At 48.1% G+C, this 13,470-nt stretch overlaps 1 pseudogene; it reads left to right on the top strand.

The window, feature by feature from the left end:
• Positions 1-1,421: 1,421 nt before the first annotated feature.
• LOC142846816 (RNA-binding protein NOB1-like) overlaps positions 1,422-13,470 on the top strand; it is a 68,619-nt pseudogene continuing 56,570 nt past the window's right edge.

Genomic DNA, 13,470 nt, shown 5'->3' with positions numbered 1-13,470 from the left:
AAACGATTCTATAGCACCCATATAGTTCCCATCTAGTTCCTGGTATGCAAGCCAGGAACTAAGCTGAAGACTTAAGAACACATGCACACAGACAGACATGGGTCATCCTTGATACAAGAATGCCAAACTTTATTGTGCTCAGGGGCAGCTTATATAGGGATCCTTAGCCACGCCTAACTTTCGGGATCTTTCAGCTGACAGAACCCACTCTACTGCCTTCCAGGTCTTGTGCTCAGAGCAGCTGCAGGCACAGGTGTTTTGCTCAGTTCACTCCAGCAGGCAAAGGGTCTAAAGCAAGTAAAGAAAGTCAAGGGGCCAGAGATCTGCAGCTCCCAACACATGCAATCCATGCCTTGGACAGGAGAAAGTCCTTACTAGCCAAATCCAAAATTGGAAAAGGTTTTTTTTCTGTTGCAAAGCCACAACTGTGGTCTGTGGGGGTCTTCAGCTCACAGTGCCTGCAGATGTGCTGCAGAAGCCGTGTGTCACATCTCAGCAAGCCCTGTTGTTAGGCTTGCGCTCTTGCTCCAGAGAGTGCTGTGAGACAAGTGTAAATGGATCTGAGTTGCTCCGAGTGACAAGTTCTACCCTTGAGCTGGCTGCATGAACTTCCAGCCGCAGAACAGAATGTTATCCATCAGTGCAGGAGCTAGGGAGGCAGCTCAGTGAGTCATGCACTAGCTGTGCAAGCTTGCTGACTTGAGTTTGAGTCCTAGAGCCCTTATGAGCTGGATGTGGTGGCATGCACCTGTCACTCCAGCACTTCTGTGTGGAAGTGAGGTAGAGATGAGAGAATCCTCTGAAGCTCATGGGACAGGTAGTCTGGAGTAGACCAGGCAATGCAGTAGTGGAACAGGGGCCTTGCTTCAAGGCAGAAGGCAAGAACTGACTCCCTAAAGGAGGTGTCCTCTGGCCTCCACACGTGTACTGTGATATATGTACACCCACACACATACATAATAGTTTTGTTTTTAAGTAAGGTATATGCCAAATACATTGATGGGGACATCACACAGGTTTTACAAGTTACACTGGTATCTGACCTTTTAGCTTTTGATCTGCTAAGAATACATTCTAAAGGTTTTACCTGCTAGTTAAAAGAATGCCAGGTCAGAGAGAGAAGTGATAAATGGCCCTTAAGAATATTAAAGATAACCTAAGATAATTTTGGCTACTGATCTGTAACATTTCAACTCTCTACTATCAGACCATTCTAATAAGTCTGTAGACTCAATATTTAAGTGTGGCTTTTCCAAGGAACTTCAGCCCACATGATTCAGTAGCTTAGCCTCAGGAACACAGTGATTTCCCTCTTTACTTTGGAGTTGCTGGGCAGGAATTTGAATCTGCATCTCCCTACCTGACCCCCTCACCTTGTTAGTGCTGGAGTAGACCATCCCACATGGTCAGGTTCTTAGACCATGGCAGGAAGACAAACGAAAATTCTCCCTAATCTGTGTTCTGACAAGATGGACCTGATCATCCAGTCCATGTCCTGGGTAGGACATGATCTTTCTCTACAACCGAACTAAAAGAACTGTCACACCCATCTGTCCCTCCAGTGTGACACTTTAGACAGCACTGGGAGAACACCTATTAACCAAGGGAGAGAGAGCTTAAACATGTGAAAGGGGGAGAATCAGGAATACATCAACAAGAGTGGAGTGTCTTCTACATGCCAAATACCACATTCACACACGTCCCCAGAACCCATGGAGAACTTCAGCATTTAACTCTTCTGTGAATGAAGAAGCCTACTAGTGTGTTGTGTGGTCATGTGATACTCAGTGTCACTGGTGATAGGTGCCCTAGCAACAGAACTGTGTTGCAGTAGCATTTGCAGCAGAACTGTAGCAGTATTTGCTGCAGCAGCCCTGGCCATCACAATGTGCAAGATGGTGTCTAACGGACTGGCCAGCATCTTCAACTAGGGTCTGTGGTGAGGATGTCCACCGAGGCTCTGTGTAGTAGGGAGAGTCTTGGATGCCCAGATCTGAAACAATCACCTAGAAACTGTATCATTCGAATCTCTGCTTGGCTAATAGGTTAAGCATATTTTTAGCTAGCTCTTATATCCTGAACTAACTCACTCCATTAATCTGTGTATTGTCATGTGGCTGTGGCTTACCAGCAAGGTTCCATCTGGTGTCTGTCTCTGGCAGGCCTACATGGCGTCTCCTTGACTCTGCCTTCTCTCTCTCTCTCTCTCTCTCTCTCTCTCTCTCTCTCTCTCTCTCCATCCCTCTCTCTCTTTTAGCCTGGCTATATTCTGTTAAGCCATTGGCCGAAAGCAGCTTTTTTTTTCATTAAACCATAAAAGCAACACATATACAGAAGGACTTCCCACACCAGCTCTAGTCTGCTGAAGGCTTGAATGAAGCTGCAGGACCACATGTCACTGGCAAGTTGATGCCAGGATTACTCAGTCCCTTGCCACAGAAACCTCTCTATACTATTGCTGTGAATGTCTTTTGGACACAGGTGTGTGTTTTCTCCCAGGCAAGTGATCCAAGAAAGAGCAAGGGACAGGCTACCATGTTTATTGACATAGCGTGGAAGTCATACAACAGAACTTCCCAGTGTGCTATTGGTTATGCACCTCAGCTCTTTCGTATGAGAGCTGAGCACTGGAGGGCTGCTGCCGCCTCAACGTCCTGCCCATCAGCTGCTTAATACTTTCTCAGGTGTGGGTGCTGCTACAATGAAGATCTCTGCAAGTCTTTCTGAAACAGTTGTTATGGGGGAGTCACATTTGGGACCAATGAACAGAGCTTCCCAGGGCACAGACAGGGAAAGGGCTAACATGAGGGCCAAAAGGGGAGGGGGTGATAGAGGAAGAGGATGCGGAATGAGAACACGGGGGAACAGGATGTTCGGTTGAGTTGGAGGGAGGAATGGAGAGGGAGAACAATGAAAAAGATATCTTGACAGAGGGCGCCATTATGGGGTTAAGGAGAAACCTGGTGCTAGAGAAATTTACAGGAATTCACAAGAATGACCCCAGCTAAGACTCCTAGCAACAGTGGAGAAGATGCCTGAACTGGCCTTCTCTTGTAATCAGATTGGTGATTACCCTAATTTTCATCATAGAACCTCATCCAGTAACTGATGGAAGCAGATGCAGAGATCCACAGCCAAGCATCAGGCCAAGCTCCAGGAGTCCAGTCAAAGAGAGGGAGGAGGGATCATATAAGCAAGGGGGTCAAGATCTTAATGGAGAAACCCACAGAGAAAGCTGACCCGAGCTCCTGGGAGCTCACAGACTCTGGACCGACAGCTAGATAGTTTGGTATGGGACATCTGCACGTGGGTGACAGTTGTGTGGCTTGGTCTCTTTGTGGGACCCCTGGCAGTGGGACCAGGATCTATCCCTGGTGCATGAGCTGGATTTTTGGAGCCCATTCCCTACGATGGAATGCTTTACTCAAACTTGATGCAGGCTGGGGAGGGGCTTAGTTTTGCCTCAACTTGATGGGCTAGGCTTTGTTGACTCCCCATGGGAGATCTTACCCTTTCTGAGGATTGGATAGGAAGTAGGATGGCGGGGGAGGAGAGAAGATGGTTGGGGAAGAGCTGGAGCAAGGCGCCAGCAGCCACTAGGTGGCAGTGCTGCCTCGGCGCCAACCTTCCGGAACCCTCTGACTTTAGTCCCTGGCTGGGCAATGAGCGCACGCAGCTAAAGTAATGAATGCTTCTGGAAGCGAAGAAAAGTCCTTTCTGAGAACCATGAACTTGGTTCACGGAAAGCCCTGCCCTGGTTCTGTATTCCAGCTCTTTCCGAGAGGCAAGTTTTTCTCCTCTTGCCTGTTTTACTATCTGCCAAATGGAAGCACTTGTGTAAAGACTGCTATCAAATACTGTCCCCTGTGTGTCGGCCCAGCTGTTGCCTCACTTCAGAGAAGAAATGTGCCACCTGCGGTGCGGTCCCCAGAGCCCATCCTTTGGGAGCAAAGGAAGCCTGTCCGCATAGATGGACGTGTACAGCGCATGTGTGGTGTACCCTGCTTCAGTCAAGTAGCCCGGCTAAGGGATTCAGTTAAAATCAAGGCTGGCTGGGGGAGACCTCGGAGCCCAGGACTCCTCTCGCAGGTATGTGAAGGCAGACCTTGGCTACCCACTGCAGGGTGCCCAATTCCAGGGCCTCCCGTTTACTAGGACCTTTTTACAGTTAATGGGAATTGTTTCCTTGAAAGGGAGGGAGAGGAACTTGGTAACTTTTATATGGGCCGTGTGTGTGTGTGTGTGTGTGTGTGTGTGTGTGTGTGTGTGTGTGTGGTGTGTGTGTGTGTAGTGTGTGTGTGTATGTGTAAGAGTGAAAGAAAGAAAGAGAGAGGCCACGGTCTTAAAAGTCCTACCACTGAGCAGTACCCATGCCCAGAAGGCGGAAGGTGGGGTAGCCAGAGCAGGGTGGGACAACCCCAGGCCAACTCCCAGAGCTGTGGTGGGCTTGGGCTTTGAAGGCATAGAGTCCTGAGGGGGTGGGGAAGAAGGAAACAAGACAGGGGTGTTGGAATAATCTGGTAAAAACCAAGCTCTCAAGCACATAGGGTCACCCTCCTGTCTCACCAGAAGGCTTTGCAAACCCAACACAACTTTCTAGAAGGCGGGAGGTTTAAGGTCCACTCCACTCAGCGCATCTTCATGGAGGTCAGAGGCAAACCCATCCTGCCTCTGTCACAGAACCCAAGGCAAGTTTCATTTCTTCTCACCAAGATGTATGTTATCGTTTATTATGCATGTGCGTCTGTATCTGCACTTGAGCAAGGCAGTGTCTGTGGAGGTCAGAAGAGGGCACGTGACCCACAGAGGCCAGAGTGTGTGCTGCAGACGGAGGTGCTGGAAACAGAACTACAGTCCTCTGAAAGAGCAGCGTGTGTTCTAAGGGCTGCAAGCTTCTTGGCTTTGTTAAGTCTTGCTCACTTAGAGAATGAAGACTTTCCTCTACCCCACAGCATCTTTGTGTAAACAACATTCGCTTATAACCTGCTCTCTGATTTGTAGAGCATCTAGAATATGCAGTGCGCTCAGTCAGTACAATGGCACGAGCAACGGAGATCATGGCTGCTTGGTTTTGGGGCTGTCCCCGTATGTCCCGTTCCTGCCTGTGGGGGTGGGCCAGACCAGTTGTGACTCATAGAAAAGGCATGCAAGGTATCCTTCCACCTAAACAGAAAAGTCAACTTGGCTGTTCCTAGGGTCTTGACTCCATCCCTCCCACGTGTGGTCTGAAAAAGATGGAAGCACCTTTGTGTGTTCAAGGCTATGGGCCTGTCATGCACTAAACAGTAAGTGTGCTGTGATTGTGTGACCAGGACATGGGCAGCAGCCTTGAGCCTATCAGTGTCTCTGGGAGGGGCAAGAGTAAGCCAGGCGCTCTGGGAGGGCAAGAATGGCTGCTGAGAGAAAGATGCGTGGAGGGCAAAGAGTGGAGGGCAGTGGGGTACAGGTTGTGGGCACTGTAGAGAGGGCCTTGTGTAGGGAGGCTGTGAAATCGTGTTGAAGCCCATTTCTTGGCAGGACCCTGGCAGGTGGAGAGGTGAAGCCCTGAGACTGAGGTGAGGTGTGCAGCCCTCCCCACACAGGAGGAGCTGCTGTGGTCAGTCTAAGAACTCCTGGTCTGAACACCCTGAGGACCTCTTCAGGTCCATCCATCCTCATCCCCACCCTGAGGACCTCTTCAGGGCCATCCATCCTCACCCCACCCTGGGGACCTCTTCAGGTCCATCCATCCTCATCCCCACCCTGAGGACCTCTTCAGGGTCCATCCATCCTCACCCCACCCTGGGGACCTCTTCAGGTCCATCCATCCTCACCCCCACCCTGAGGACCTCTTCAGGGTCCATCCATCCTTATCCTCCACCCTGAGGACCTCTTCAGGGTCCATCCATCCTTATCCTCCACCCTGAGGACCTCTTCAGGGTCATCCATCCTCATCCCCACCCTGAGGACCTCTTCAGGGTCCATCCATCCTCACCCCCACCCAGAGGACCTCTTCAGGGTCCATCCATCCTTATCCTCCACCCTGAGGACCTCTTCAGGGCCATCCATCCTCACCCCACCCTGAGGACCTCTTCAGGGTCCATCCATCCTCACCCCACCCTGAGGACCTCTTCAGGGCCATCCATCCTCCTCCTCCACCCTGAGGACCTCTTCAGGGCCATCCATCCATCCTCACCCCACCCTGAGGACCTCTTCAGGGTCTGTCCATCCTCACTCTCACCTAGGGATTTTTTTTTGATAAAAAAGAGGAATCCTCAAATACTTTTTTTTCTGAATTCTCTAATGATTTTCAGTGTCTTCTCTTAGTGGCTGACAGCCTGAAGCGGTTGGACATAAACCAGAAGGAACTGCTTGGCACTGCCCTCGTCTCGAGGGGCCCTCCAGTGAAATGCGAAGACAATACAGAAAATGTTTCTGAAGTCTTGAGATCCAGCAGGCTCACCCAGGGAAAACTTCTCAAGTATTTCTCTTCTGGTGGTTTTGGTTTTCTTGACATCAAGCTTGTAGGTGTAAGAAGTGCCGAAAAGCTCCCATATCTGGAAGCCAGAGAGTAAGGAAGCTGGACCCAAGCCAGATATACTGTTCTTACGTTCAAATAAACGTGTGCGTGTTTGCAGTGACGCTTGGAATACCGGCAAATGTTTATAAAGCCAGGCGTGATGGTGCACCCCTGAAACCAGCACCAGGCTGGGCTATACAGATTACATCTTGTTCCTAGCTCCCCCTGCCCCCCAAGAGATATCTTAACTATTTTGAGAAGGATACAGGGCCCAAGGATAAATGTGATTTCCTAAATAAAGGAAGGGAGGGGGCACTTGCTCAACCAAGGCAGTGATGGAGAAACGAGTGGGCACTTGCTGGGTCCAGGTAGCGATGGTTCCTAACTTGAGGCATATAGCTAGGGGGAATCTCTATAAAGGTCCCACTTGTACCTCCAAGCAGAAATGCTGGGCAGTGACCTCTGAGGGAATCCAGTACCACAGGCAGCAGGGAACTGTTGGGTCTGGAGATCTTCCTGTACCTGTGTGCGTGAACCTTTGTTTCATGAGCCTCGGCATTGGGTGGATTCACGAGGTTTCTAAACACAGAAAGCCTCTGTTTGGCAGCATTTGCTCACTGGTTTCTCTTGGGGTTGACATTACAGGTAAATTAGTTCTCCCTGGAGCGTTGGCTCCTGCTCTCCCCACAGAGAAAGTCTGTCTGCAGCCCAAACCTAGTCTGCCAATATGGGTTTTAGGGAAGCGGAGCTGAGGGCTGGGCCACATCCAGATAGTCCTGGTCAGTCCTGGATGTGGCCCCTTAAGCAGGGTTCTAAATGGATTGTCCTTGTTGAACAAATGGGACATAACTGCAGTTCTGGTCGCCAATGCTGGTGACACAGGCTGATCTACAGAGATACCTTAGGCCCTTAGTGCTGCGTCCTCCAAAGACTCCTTCTGAGGCGGGGAAGCTGAGAAATAAGCCAGACGAGAAAAAAGCCAGCAGAGAAAAAAGCCAACAGAGAAATAATCAGCAGTGTTTAATAAAAAAAATTTCATTTCTAACATCGTTAAAAATAGATTATGAAAAAATTTACTACAAAAATATATTTACTCTCTGAACTTTTAAAAATTGTTGACAAATGCTGCAAGAATATTAAATCAATGAACAGGAACACCCTGTTCACACATTAGAAGACAAAATATTGTTAGGACGAAGACACTTCCTGGATTTGTTTGTAGATTTTACACAGTTCTGGGGGAACGGTTAGCTGGCTTTTTGATAAAACTGCAAGTTGTTCCTCAGGCTAGCAAAACTCAGGGAACCCAATCTTTTTTCTTTGCTTTTTTGTTGCAATGAAACACTGACCAAAAACAGCTTGAGGAAGGAGAGAGTTTACTTGGCTTGCAGGTTCCAATGCATCATTAAGGGAAGCCAAGGTAGGAGCTTGAAGCAGAACCACGGAGGAATGCTGGAGCCTGCTGGCTTGCTTCCAGGCTCACACTCAACCACCTTGTACCTCCATGGGGGTCACCTGCCTAGGGTTGTACCACCCACAGTAGACTGACCCCTCTTACATCAGTTAGCAATCAAGAAAACGCCACACAGGCCTACCCAAAGAAAGTCGTTCCTCACTGAAGTTCCCTATCCTCAAACGCTTCACAGTGCCGACTGGAATTAACTATGACACCAGAGTAGCTAAGACAGCGATGAAAAGGAAGAGCAAAGCAAGACCTGCGGATCTGTAAGTCAAGAAGGTGTGGTACCAGCCTGTAGACACCTTAGCAGAACAGAGCTGGGAATCCAGACACTGGTTCTCAGATTTACAGCCAACCAATTTCCACCAGGGATGACTCATGAGTGGCTAACATCAAACTACATGTAAGCAGAGGGGAAGTTTTATCAAGTGTTAATGGATGCGAGACAGGGAAAATAATTGCCTGCTAAAGTAGAAGCACACCAATTAGAGGTTAGATGGAAACTGCAGACAGGCAAATTCTGTGGCCATGTGCTTCTGAGTGCTGCAGGTGTCCATGGAGGCCACAAGAGGGTGTTGGATCTACTGGAGCTGGAGTTGTAGGTGCTTGTGAACTCCAGTCCTCTGCAAGAACAGGAAGTGTTCTTAATTGCCGAGCCCTCTCTCTAGCCACTCAGTTAGTTGATCACATTGCTTGGGATGTACTGGAGACATGCACACAACAAATGTGCTCATGAGAGTTCAGGTCAGGCTTTATAATTATTATTATTATTAAGCTCTACATTTTTCTCTGCTCCCCTCTCTATCTCTCCCCTCCCCTTCAACCCTCCCACAAGGTCCCCATGCTCATTACTCAGGAGATCTTGTCTTTTTCTACTTCCCATATAGATTAGATCTATGTATGTCTCTCTTATGGTCCTCATTGTTGTCTAGATTCTCTGTGATTGTGAATTGTAGCCTGGTTTTCTTTGCTTTATGTTTAAAAACCACTTATGAGTGAATAATGTGATAAATGTGTTTCTGGGTCTGGGATACCTCATTCAAAATGATGTTTTCTAGCTCCATCCATTTGCCTGCAAAATTCAAGATGTCATTTTCTGCTGTGTAGTACTCCATTGTGTAAATGTACCACATTTTCCTTATCCATTCTTTGGTCAAGGGGCATTTAGGTTGTTTCCAGGTTCTGGCTATGACAAACAATGCTGCTATGAACATCACACATGTCCTTGTGGCACGACTGATCATCCTTTGGGTATATACCCAAAAGTGGTATTACTGGGTCTTGAGGAAGGTTCTTTCCCAACATTCTGAGAAATCACCACACTGACATCTAAGGGGGTTGTACCAACTTGCACTCCCACCAGCAATGCAGAAGTGTTCCCTTTACCTCACAACCTCTCCAGCGTAAGTTGTCACCAGTGTTTTTGATCTTGGCCATTCTTACAGGTGTAAGATGGTATCTCAAAGTTGTTTTGATTTGTATTTCTCTGATGAGTAAGGATGTTGAACATTTCCATAAGTGTCTTTCAGCCATTTTAGATTCCTCTATTCAGACTTCTCTGTTTAGGTCTGTACTCCATTTTTTTTATTGGATTATGTGATCTTTTGATGCAGGTCAGCCTTCTTTTTCATAGCCAGAGAGTGGAAAGATCCTCATCTTTCAGCTGAGATGTAGAACAGCCACCCAGGGGATGCTGCTCGCTAGAGAAAAGAACAAGGTGCCGGGCCATGCTACCGCCTGATGAACATTAAGCTACTTGAAAGAAGCACTAGAAGAAGATACAGGTGCTGAAAAATGTTCCAATATGGGACTGAGGATGTAGCTAAGTGATAGAGCATTTGTTTCATGTGTGCGAGAGCCTGTGGGATCAATTTCTAGAATGGTGGGGAAAAGGGAAAAAGACAATGGTCACACAACTTTGAACATCCTGAACTTTGTTGACTTAACATGCTTTAGATAAGGGAGTATGTTAGCAAATGTTACAAATACTTAGTGATGATTACTTTTAAAGATTCTTACACAGGCTGGGGGATGGCTGCCAGTACAGTGGTGGTAGCGCAGGCACGGGGATCTAAACTGGACCAGCCAGAACCCACACCAAATGTCAGAGCTGTGGTGTGCGCCCATAATTCCAGCATGAGACATGAGGAGATAATGGTGCTCCTGGGACTTGCTAGCCAGGCAGTCTAGCTGAGTCACAAGCTTGAGATTCAGGGAGAGAGCCTTCCTCAAAAAATGGTAGAAAGTGCCAGAGGAAGGCATCGATGTCCACTTGGCCTCCATATGCATGATCACCTGTGTGCACATATGTGAATATATTCATACATGAATACAGATACCTTAGTTTAAACTCATTCATAGTGTAATTCCTTTTACAATAAAAGCTTAATAGATACATTAAAAATATGGCTGAATTCCCATGTATTTAAGCATGAATTGCTCCAAAAAGTGTGAACCAATTTTACTTACTCTTTGTCTAGACCACATGTGGGGAAAAAAGCTAATTCTTTAATTCAGTCACTCTCCCATGTACGAAAACAAATAAAAAGTTACTTCCCAAAGGCCGTCTTTCAAGATGTCAGGTAAAAGGAAATGACTATATATAAAAGTAGACCTACAATGCACATATGAAAGTAGACCTACAGTGTGCATGTACAAGTAGACCTATGATGTGCATGTAAAAGTAGACCTATGATGTGCATATAAACGTAGACCTATGATGTGCATGTACAAGTAGACCTATGATGTGCATGTAAATGTAGACCTATGATGTGCATGTAAATGTAGACCTATGATGTGCATGTACAAGTAGACCTATGATGTGCATATAAATGTAGACCTATGTTGTGCATATAAATGTAGACCTATGATGTGCATGTAGATGTAGACCTATGATGTGCATGTACAAGTAGACCTATGATGTGCATGTAAAAGTAGACCTATGATGTGCATATAAATGTAGACCTATGTTGTGCATGTAAAAGTAGACCTGTGATGAGCTTCTCAATGCAGCTTCTCGAGTAGAAGCTTTGCTTTCGGTGAAAGAATCTTCCTCCTGCCATGTCTTGGGCAGGACACAGGACCTCGTTGAGTTCAGGGACAGAAGTGAATGGTAACTGAGACCTCAGCCTGGGAACAAGTGGAGCCAGGCAAATGACCCAGCTTGAAGCTCTTGTGAACAAACATTCCACTTCATGCCTCTCCCGAGACATTAGCTGCAACTCCCCAAAAGTAAACACATTTGTATGGAGTGGAGGAAGGAGATGAAGCCCATGGCTGTCTGCCTTGGGGTCCACAACACAAGCACAGATCAGAAGTATGGGATGGTAGATGGGAGGGAAATGAGCCGCTGGGATACCTCCACAGGCTCTGTTCCCTGCCTGCACATACATGCAGTATGTAGGAATGCTCCCTGCCTGCACACACACGCAGCATGCAGGGCTGCTCACTGCCTGCACACACATGTGTATGCAGGATTGCTCACTGCCTGCACACATATGCAGCATGCAGGATTGCTCACTGCCTGCACACACATGCAGCATGCAGGATTGCTCACTGCCTGCACACACATGCAGCATGCAGGACTGCTCACTGCCTGCACACACACGTAGCATGCAGGACTGCTCACTGCCTGCACACACATGCAGCATGCAGGACTGCTCACTGCCTGCACACACATGCAGCATGCAGGACTGCTCACTGCCTGCACACACATGCAGCATGCAGGATTGCTCACTGCCTGCACACACATGCAGCATGCAGGATTGCTCACTGCCTGCACACACATGCAGCATCCAGGATTGCTCACTGCCTGCACACACATGCAGCATGCAGGACTGCTCACTGCCTGCACACACACGTAGCATGCAGGACTGCTCACTGCCTGCACACACATGCAGCATGCAGGACTGCTCACTGCCTGCACACACATGCAGCATGCAGGACTGCTCACTGCCTGCACACACATGCAGCATGCAGGATTGCTCACTGCCTGCACACACACGCAGCATGCAGGACTGCTCACTGCCTGCACACACACGTAGCATGCAGGATTGCTCACTGCCTGCACACACACACAGCATGCAGGACTGCTCACTGCCTGCACACACATGCAGCATGCAGGACTGCTCACTGCCTGCACACACATGCAGCATGCAGGATTGCTCACTGCCTGCATACATATGCAGGGTTCCTCGCCAAGTAGCTTTGGTTCCAAACAACAGAGGCAATACTGAAGCTTCCATTCACCATCCTCACGACCTCAATGGGTTTTGCTTATTTGTGCTTTTTATAAAAGAACAATATTGCTTATTTTTCCTTAAAATTAGTCTTCCAATCTGTTTAGGCTTGGCTTCTGGTGAAGAACTTTCCCCAAGAACTCTCTGAATCCATGAAGACCATGTCTGACTTGTCATCCACTGAGTGACCTTCAGCAGGGTCTCTCCTTGGCTCGGAGTTCAGAGAGGTCTTAAGAGCACAGAGGATCCAGACCATTGGCTGATCTGAATGCAGACTCAGGCAGCCATGACAAGCTACACCTAGGAGAATCCAGGCGGCCTGGATTCTCAGACCACTACTGCATTTCCCAGAAGCCAGACTCAGCTTTGCCACCTGTTAAACACAGATGGTCCTGCCTGCCCAGCCTCCCCGATGTGGGCAAGTCACGGGCGGTACAGTGCTCTGTGAGTGACACAGACCAGCCTGACTTTGAACTAGCTTCCTACCGTTTACTGACTATGGAATAGTTGCTTAACTTAATCCAACCTTGGGTCTCTTATCTTCGTTACAGGGAAAAGGCACCGCTATCTTCCCGTGAGAGGCTTTCAGGATTGAATGGGATGTAATGCCTGTAAGTAGCACATAGCTGATAATAAGTGGTACATATCATGGCTGCTCATCTGGTGGTTAACCAACTCATAGCAGGTGGACTACCTTCATCAGTCGGCTCACCACCATCTTTTGGCTTAGACAGATATTTTGGGGGTAGAGGATGGGGAAGGAAAACTGCAGTGTGCTCAACAGAAGGAAAAACTTCATCAGTGCGAGGGAAAAATGGTCTTTCTCCAGGGAAGGGCTGTCGTACCGTGGAAAACAGTCAAGAAGTCTAAAAGAGCCAGACTGGATGCTGGACTGAGACCTTTGGTCTTATTTTGAATGTGCCTTTGAAACTGTTTTCAGTGCTGGCCAGAGTGACCGGAGCCTTCCCTGTTGACCCGCAGTAGTGGGAGAACTTCAGAGCAGCGGGTGGGGCTCTCGTCACCTCCGTTGGCCCTGGCTTCTCCTGGTCAGCTCCAGGGGTCATTGGCTCACTGGATGTGGCACCAGCTCTCCTCACTCTCCTATTTGTTTATTGGTGGCCCCTCCTCCTGAGGAGGCCTGACACTGTGGGATCACACAGTCTGCAGACATGGGCCGACACCCTGGCTATGTATTATTTTTAGACAGGCTTGTAAAAAAGTAATAGATGATAGTTACGGAAGGAATTTGGAAAATTCTTCAGATCACAAACATT

This window comes from Microtus pennsylvanicus, chromosome 3 (assembly GCF_037038515.1).
Source record: "Microtus pennsylvanicus isolate mMicPen1 chromosome 3, mMicPen1.hap1, whole genome shotgun sequence".
NCBI classification, from domain to species: domain Eukaryota; kingdom Metazoa; phylum Chordata; class Mammalia; order Rodentia; family Cricetidae; genus Microtus; species Microtus pennsylvanicus.
Note: the sequence above shows the minus strand (reverse complement) of the source record. Positions and strands in the feature narration are given on the sequence as shown.